We start from the raw sequence: 9403 nt of genomic DNA on the forward strand, positions 1-9403 counted from the left end.
AGTTTGCTAATTCATTCAAGCAGAAACCTGGTGAATATGTGTGGGAATGGATTTTAAGGGTGTGGGATAAGGGTGGAAGGAACATAAAACTAGAGCAGGCTGAGTTTATTGACATGGGTCCTCTGAGTAGAGATTCTAGGTTTAATACGGAAGCTCGCATAGTTAAAAAAGGTGTCAAAAGTTTGTTTGAATGGTTGGCTGAGGTGTTTATCAAAAGATGGCCTACTGGAAATGACTTGGAGATGCCTGATATTCCATGGCTTAGTGTTAATGAAGGGATTTTAAGACTTAGGGAAATTGCAATGCTAGAGTGGATATATTGTGTAAAGCATAATTGTCCACAATGGGAAGGTCCAGAAGATATGCCTTTCACCAGCTCTATAAGACGCAAATTGGTGAGAGGGGCACCAGCACATTTGAAGGGTTTTGTTCTTTCCCTTTTCCTTGTGCCAGATCTTAGCATTGGAGATGCTTCTGCTCAATTAGATGAATTAAATTCACTGGGTTTAGTTGGATCCCGAGGTAACAAGGGCCAGGTGGCAGCATTGAATCGCCGGAGACAAGGTGATCCTAGTTATTATAATGGACAGCGTAGACAAAAGAATGTTTATAATAACATACCCAGTAATGGTCAGCACAGGAGAGGTGAAATTTATAATGGCATGACTCGCTTGGACCTTTGGTACTGGCTAATCAATCATGGTGTTTCCAGGAATGAAATACATAGGAAGCCTACTGCATATTTGTTTGATCTGTATAAGCAGAAAAATTCTCAAACAAATGAAAGAAAGGCTACATTAGATCGTGGTAAACAGCAATCTCGGCCAGTGAATCAATTTCCAGACTTGAGACAGTTTGCAGATCCGGAACCCCTTGAATGAAGGGGTGGCCAGGTTCCTCTGAGGAAGGATCTTGATAAGACACTCAAAGGTTTTGCTGTTACCCTTTCTCCAGTTCTTCCCCAGAGGGACCTACGGCCTTTTACAAGGGTAACTGTACACTGGGGAAAAGGAAATAATCAGACTTTTCGGGGTCTGCTGGATACTGGTTCTGAGTTGACACTGATCCCAGGGGATCCCAAGAAACATTGTGGCCCTCCAGTTAAAGTAGGGGCTTATGGAGGGCAGGTGATTAATGGAGTTTTGACTGATGTCCGACTCACAGTAGGTCCAGTAGGTCCCCGGACACATCCTGTGGTGATTTCCCCAGTTCCAGAATGTATAATTGGGATAGATATACTCAGAAATTGGCAGAATTCTCATATTGGTTCCCTGAACTGTAGAGTGAGGGCTATTATGGTTGGAAAGGCCAAATGGAAGCCTTTAGAGTTGCCTCTGCCAAAGAAAATAGTGAATCAAAAACAGTATCGTATTCCTGGAGGAATTGCAGAAATTACTGCCACTATCAAGGACTTGAAAGATGCAGGGGTGGTAGTTCCCACCACATCTCCATTTAACTCTCCTATCTGGCCAGTGCAGAAAACAGATGGATCATGGAGAATGACAGTTGATTACCGAAAACTAAATCAGGTAGTAACTCCAATTGCAGCTGCTGTACCAGATGTAGTTTCCTTACTTGAGCAAATTAACACATCTCCTGGCACCTGGTATGCGGCTATTGATCTGGCAAATGCCTTCTTCTCAGTACCTGTCCATAAGGACCACCAGAAGCAATTTGCTTTCAGTTGGCAAGGCCAACAGTATACCTTCACAGTTTTGCCTCAAGGATATATTAACTCTCCTGCCCTGTGTCATAATTTAGTTAGAAGGGATCTTGATCGTTTGGATCTTCCACAAAATATCACATTGGTGCACTATATTGATGACATTATGCTGATTGGACCAAGTGAGCAGGAAGTAGCAACCACTTTGGACTCATTGGTAACACATATGCGTATCAGAGGATGGGAAATAAATCCAACCAAAATTCAAGGACCATCTACCTCAGTGAAATTCTTAGGAGTCCAGTGGTGTGGGGCATGCAGAGATATTCCTTCTAAGGTGAAAGATAAGTTATTGCACCTGGCCCCTCCTACAACCAAGAAAGAAGCACAACGTTTAGTGGGTCTATTTGGATTCTGGAGACAACACATCCCTCACTTGGGTGTGTTACTTAGGCCTATTTACCAAGTGACTCGGAAAGCTGCTAGCTTTGTGTGGGGCCTGGAACAGGAGAAGGCCCTTCAACAGGTCCAGGCTGCTGTGCAGGCTGCTCTACCACTTGGACCATATGACCCAGCAGACCCAATGGTACTTGAGGTGTCTGTGGCTGATAGAGATGCTGTTTGGAGCCTCTGGCAGGCCCCTGTAGGTGAATCACAGAAAAGACCTTTGGGATTTTGGAGCAAAGCTCTACCATCATCTGCAGACAACTATTCTCCCTTTGAAAAACAGCTCTTGGCCTGCTATTGGGCCTTAGTGGAAACTGAACGTCTGACAATAGGACACCAAGTCACTATGCGACCTGAACTACCCATCATGAGCTGGGTACTATCAGACCCTGCAAGTCATAAAGTGGGACGTGCACAGCAGCAGTCTATTATCAAATGGAAGTGGTATATACGTGATCGGGCCAGAGCAGGTCCTGAAGGCACAAGCAAGTTACATGAAGAAGTTGCTCAAATGCCTATGGTTTCTACTCCTGTTACAATGCCATCTGCTGCCAAGCATGCACCTATAGCCTCATGGGGTGTTCCCTATGATCAACTGACCGAAGAGGAGAAGACTAGAGCCTGGTTTACTGATGGCTCTGCACGTTATGCAGGCACCACCCAGAAGTGGACAGCTGCAGCATTACAACCCCTTTCTGGGACAACCTTGAAAGACACAGGTGAAGGGAAATCTTCACAGTGGGCAGAACTTCGGGCAGTACACATGGTATTACAGTTTGTTTGCAAGAAGAAATGGCCAGATGTACGATTATACACTGACTCATGGGCTGTAGCCAATGGATTGGCTGGATGGTCAGGGACTTGGAAAGATCACAATTGGAAAATTGGTGAGAAAGACATCTGGGGAAGAAGTATGTGGATAGATCTCTCCAAATGGGCAAAGGATGTGAAGATATTTGTGTCCCATGTAAATGCTCACCAAAAGGTGACTTCAGCTGAGGAGGAGTTCAATAATCAAGTGGATAAGATGACCCGTTCTGTGGACAATCAGCCTCTCTCCCCAGCCATCCCTGTCATTGCTCAATGGGCACATGAACAAAGTGGCCATGGTGGTCGAGATGGAGGTTATGCTTGGGCTCAGCAACATGGGCTTCCACTCACCAAGGCTGACCTGGCTACAGCTGCTGCTGATTGCCAGATCTGCCAACAGCAGAAACCAACACTGAGCCCCAGATATGGCACCATTCCTCGAGGTGACCAGCCAGCAACCTGGTGGCAGGTTGACTACATTGGACCACTTCCTTCGTGGAAAGGACAGCGTTTTGTTCTTACTGGAGTAGATACTTATTCTGGTTATGGATTTGCCTTTCCTGCACGTAATGCCTCTGCTAAAACCACCATTCACGGACTGACAGAATGCCTCATCTATCGTCATGGTATTCCACACAGTATTGCTTCTGACCAAGGAACTCATTTCACAGCCAGAGAAGTACGACAGTGGGCTCACGATCATGGAATTCACTGGTCTTACCACATTCCCCATCATCCTGAAGCAGCTGGGCTGATAGAAAGATGGAATGGCCTTTTGAAGACGCAGTTACAGCGCCAATTAGGTGGTAACAGCTTGGAAGGCTGGGGCAGAGTTCTTCAGAAGGCAGTATATGCTTTGAATCAGCGCTCGATATATGGTACAGTTTCACCCATAGCCAGGATTCATGGGTCCAGGAATCAAGGGGTGGAAAACGGAATAGTTCCACTTACTATCACTCCTAGTGACCCTCTAGGAAAATTTTTGCTTCCTGTCCCCATAACTCTAGGTTCTGCTGGCTTAGAAGTTTTGGCTCCAGAGAGGGGAGTGCTCCTACCAGGAGCTACAACAAACATTTCATTGAACTGGAAGCTCAGACTTCCCCCTGGTCATTTTGGGCTTCTAATGCCCTTAAACCAACAGGCTAAAAAAGGAATAACAGTGTTAGGAGGGGTGATAGATCCAGATTACCATGGGGAAATTGGATTACCTCTTCACAATGGTGGTAAGCAAGATTATGTCTGGAGTGCAGGAGATCCCTTAGGGCGTCTCTTAGTACTACCATGTCCTGTGATTAAAGTCAATGGGAAACTACAACAGCCTAATCCAAGCAGGATGACAAAGGACGCAGACCCATCAGGAATGAAGGTATGGGTCAATCCTCCAGGAAAAGAGCCAAGACCTGCTGAGGTGCTGGCTGAAGGTGAAGGAAATACAGAATGGGTAGTAGAGGAAGGTAGTTATAAATACCAATTAAGGCCACGTAACCAGTTGCAGAAACGAGGATTATAAAGTAATATGAATGCCCATTGTAAATTTACTAATGCGTTTGCGATTGTACGAGGGATAGTTATATCATGTTAGGTGTATTTACAACCTTGTTATTGTTTCATGTGAACATGAGATATTATTTGTGTCAAGTTGACAAGGGGTGGATTGTAGTGGCTATTCCTGGTTGTCAACTTGACAATATTTGGAATGAACTACAATTCGGAATTGGAAGGCTCACCAGTGACCCTTATCTGGAGGCTTGGAGATCCTTATCTGGATCTTGGTTTGAAGATCTTAAGCCATAGTGGCTATGGATTCCAGAAGATTGAATCTCCGAGTTTAAGGAACACACCTTTAATCTGGGCTACGCCTTTCATCTGGGATTAAAGGTGTGGTGGGACACACCTTTAATCTGGGCTACACCTTCTGCTGGAGACAATATAAGGACATTGGAAGAAGGGAGTCTAGCTCGAGCTCTTGCTCCTTCGCCTGCTTGCTGCGTGAGACTGAGTAACTGCTAGATCCTTGGACTTCCATTCACAGCTGCGACTGAACAATTGTTGGGAATTGGGCTGCCGACTGTAAGTCATCAATAAATTCCTTTATTATCTAGAGACTATCCATAAGTTCTGTGACTCTAGAGAACCCTGACTAATACAAGTACCCTCTGCTTCCTCACTGCAGATACAAGGCAACCAGTTGGCTGCCCTCTCCAGTGGCTGTGTTACCATACCTTCCCTGACCTGATGTATGCCTGGCACTGCAAGCCAAATAAATCCTTTGCCCTTGCATATTTTTTTTTGGTGAAATATGTGTATTTTGACATAGCAATGAGAAAAATAACTAATACAAGCTCAGACATAATCTTGATGATAGCCACTGCTCTGAGATACATATCTCAGCTCAGAGTCTGCTTGTTTTGGATTTCCTCCAGTAAAATAAGCTTAGCATGTCCCAAATTAAACTCCTTCCTTCTCTAAATTTTGTTCCTTATTGCATTCTTAATCTCTATGAATAGCATAGTCCACCACACTGACACTAAATGAACAAATGTCTTTTTCTGTATCTCATTTTTATCCTTTATATCCATCTAATCAACACATGCCCTCCGCTGCATCTCAGGTCTCACCACACACTTCGTAACCATTACTTTCAATCTTCTGAATTCCCTGAGGATGCCAGGTGTGGTGGTATAAGGTTAATCTCAGCACTCAGGCGGCAGAGGCAGGTGGATCTCTATGAGTTTAAGGTCAGCCTGCTCTATAGAGTGAGTTCCAAGACAGCCAAAGCAACAAAGTGATACACTGTCTCAAAACCAAAACCAAACATTAACTTAACTTTCTGTCAGAAGTAGCTTTATACCTTTTTGCTTTCTATTTCCACCAGAATTAGCTTTTTCTTCCTATCCAACACGTGATACTCTCAGGACTCTGGTGAGTCTAATTTTCCATGATCCAGACACTAGAATCTATCAGTTCGCAATCCAGTCATTCTCCCAAATAGTACTTGTTAAACACGTACAACGTGCCAGCCCTCACGTAGATCAGAGAGACAGAAATATTCTTTGCTACATAGGGATTACAGCTCAGAGGAAGTAATAGATATCAAGGAAAGAACCATCACACTTTTCATTAAGCCACACCAGGAAAGGCATCATTTCTCACCCAGCGGCACCTGCACAGTTAGGGACCTTCGTCTGGGTTACACTAACCGTCAAACATGGCTCAGATCCCTGCTCCTCTGTTGCTAGAACCTTCCCCCCAACTTGCTGTTGTCAGAGTAATTCTGGCCTAGCTAATCTCCAAGTCAGACTCTGTGTCTCTATGATTTAAACACAATGCTCTGCATTCCTAACTTCCTAGTCTACCTGAGCTGTGTTTTGGTGGTGGTGGCTGTGATGCTGAAGATCAAATCCAGAGCCTTGCACACAGTGAGCTGGCACTCTTCCACTGAGCTGTATGCTTAGCATGACACGGTTAGGTTTTCCATGTGTAGTCTGTGAAAGATCAGTGCTATCACGACTAACTAAACAATTATAGCTGGTTGGAAGTTGTTTTGATTAATTCATTAGTCATATCTTTTGGTGACTAGAGCCTACAAACTGGAATAGAGATATACATATGTGTATCTATATGTATATTTATGCAATACACATGTGTGCGTGTGTAATCAGCATTACTTTAAAAATAAAATTTGTGGGCTGGAGAGATGGCTCAAAGGTTAAGAGCACTGGCTATTCTTCCAAAGGTCCTGAGTTCAATTCCCAGCAACCACATGGTGGCTCACAACCATCTATAATGGGATCCGATGCCCTTTTCTGGTGTGCAAGCACACATGCAAGCAGAGTGCTAGATACATAATAAATAAATCTTGAAAAACTCAAAGAAATATTTAAAAATTGTAAAAATGAATCTAAAATAATATTCAAAGAGATATCATCTTGATCAAGGTACTATGGGGAGCAGCCTTCCCCTTCTCCTTCTCCTTCCCCTTCCCCTTCCCCTTCCCCTTCCCCTTCCCCTTCCTCCTCCTCCTCCTCCTCCTTCTTCTTCCTTTTTTACATTGTTAAACAGTCACTTTTAATAATGTGATTTTTTTAAAATAATTTTATTCAGGAAAAGACAACGGTTTGTGAAAAAGACCTGTTTACCTATTAATGCTTAACATTTTATCACTAAATTTGATTATTTGATTTTCGTTTTAGTATGTTTCAGTGAAATTAGTATCTTTGCAGATGAATATTGAGGTTAAAAATGTTTTATATGTGGACTAGCTAGAGAAAGTACCCAAGGAGCTGAAGGGGTCTGTAACCCTATAGGAGGAACAACAATATGACCTAATCAGTACCCCCTGAGCTCGTGCCTCTAGCTGCATATGTAGCAGAAGATGGCCTAATTGGTCATCATTGGGAGGAGAGGCCCTTGGTCTTGCAAAGATTATATGCCCCAGTACAGGGGAATGCCAGGGCCAGGAAGCAGGAGTGGGTGGGTTGGCAAGCAGGGCAGGGAGAGGGTATAAGGGATTTTTGGGATAGCATTTGAAATGTGAATGAAGGAAATATCTAATAAAAATTGTTAAAAATGTTTTATATGAATAATATTTCTAAATGGAAATCTCATTGTGTTTATTTGTTAGAACATAGTTGAATATTTAAATCTCAAATACCATATTAAACAATTTCACTTAGAAATTAACAGGCAGGCTACATGAATTGAAATGTTCTTCCCCAGAATTATGTTATATAGAAATTGAGCATTTTCAATCATTAAAGAAATACATGTGTTCATGGAAGACCATGTCTTAAATCTAAGCTCTCAGGAGCATTAAGAAGGCCACAAGTATGACAACAGCCTAGGATAAAAGGACTTAAAAAAAACCAGCTGGCAGACAAATCAAAGCCTTCCCCAGAACAGTTGCAGTTTGCCAACAGTGCCCGAGAAGGCACAATGAATTGCAATTTCCTCAAGTTTAATTTTTTTAATTGATTCACGAACGTGGATATTGAAAACCCAGACCATCTGCAAGAAGACCTAGCATGGAAGAACAGGTGCAACGTGTGCTTAGCAAGCACAGTGAGACGGTCACACCTCAGCACAACTACTTATTTAAACTGCAATGTGTTCTTGCTTTCCTAATTGCTGTCATACCTGCTAAGCTGTGCGTGCAGCCCAGGGCCTCATCCACAGCCTCCGGATTCACATGTTTCCTGGTGTGAGCCATGGATGCAAAGTCAGGAGAAATAGGCCAGCATATATTCTGACATCACACTTTCATGCAGTATCTTCTCATTGGGACTCCTGATGCCGCTGAGTTCTTTTAGAAGTTTTGGACATCTTTTATGTCGTTATGATTTAACAGAGATGTTGGTTCTTATGCCAAGTAAGAATATTTCCAGGAGGGAAAAAAAAATCCTGTTTGTTTGTTTGTTTGTTTGTTTGTTTAGAAACCAGGTCATCTTATGCAGCCCTGGCTGGCTTGGGACTCACTATGTAGATCAGACTGTCCTCAGACTCACCGATGTCTGCTTGACTCTGTCTCCTGATTTCTGGGAGTAAAGTCAGGTCCCACCATACCTGGCTTTCCCCCCATGTTTGATATGGTGTCTTCCTCTGTTACTCAGGCTAGCCCTAAATACTGAGTCCAGAGGAGCTTCTGCCAGGTTCACTCGAATGATGAAAAGCTGTCCCTGGATAAACTATTTGCCACATAAGATCTCACATTTTTATCAGTTTTATGAAGAATATTTTTTTTCAGCATACAGATATTCAAGTCATAGACCATGCAGAAAACCAGCAATGAGTTAAAAATATAATTATAACAACAGCTATTCGACTTTACAAGATGTGCCAAAGGGGAGACTCAGGAAATTACCCAGTAGTTAACATCAATACCAGGGAAGGAAAAGAACAAGTAATAACAGGATCGATCAAGACGTACTTAGGCAAGAGCAAATTAATGAACCCGAAGCAGCGTGAATTTGTGCAGAGAGACTGGGGAACTCAAACCAATTGGAACGTATAAATACAAGTGCTGGAGCCAGGGGAACCCAAATTTGGCAATTTTGTGTTATAGCAATAATCCTGTGAAAAAGTATAAATTAAAGTCACCACATGAGAGTAGATACAAAATTAGCTGAAGTCTTTTGGAAAACCTTGCTGCTCAGAAGACCATTTTAACCCAATCGATGCTTCCTGCACCGGACTCCACACAGCATATAATGAGTGTTAGAGAATTAGCTCACCACCCACTAACGTGCTCAAAGCTTACTAATAAGCGATCGTCAAGCCAGCCAAATATGGGCAATTTGTGAAAGCTATCTTTGGGAGCAAATCAAAGATGAAAACTAATAGAGATTAAGTTCTAAAAAGATGAAAACTCTTAGCAATCCAAGACCCTCAGGTTGCAGTATTAATTTTTACTTTCTTCACATTTACTTTATTTTATTTGAGAATTTCACACCTGAGTACTATATTTATATTGTTTACATCCCACTC

This window comes from Mus musculus, chromosome 13, assembly GCF_000001635.26.
Source record: "Mus musculus strain C57BL/6J chromosome 13, GRCm38.p6 C57BL/6J".
Lineage (NCBI taxonomy): Eukaryota > Metazoa > Chordata > Mammalia > Rodentia > Muridae > Mus > Mus musculus.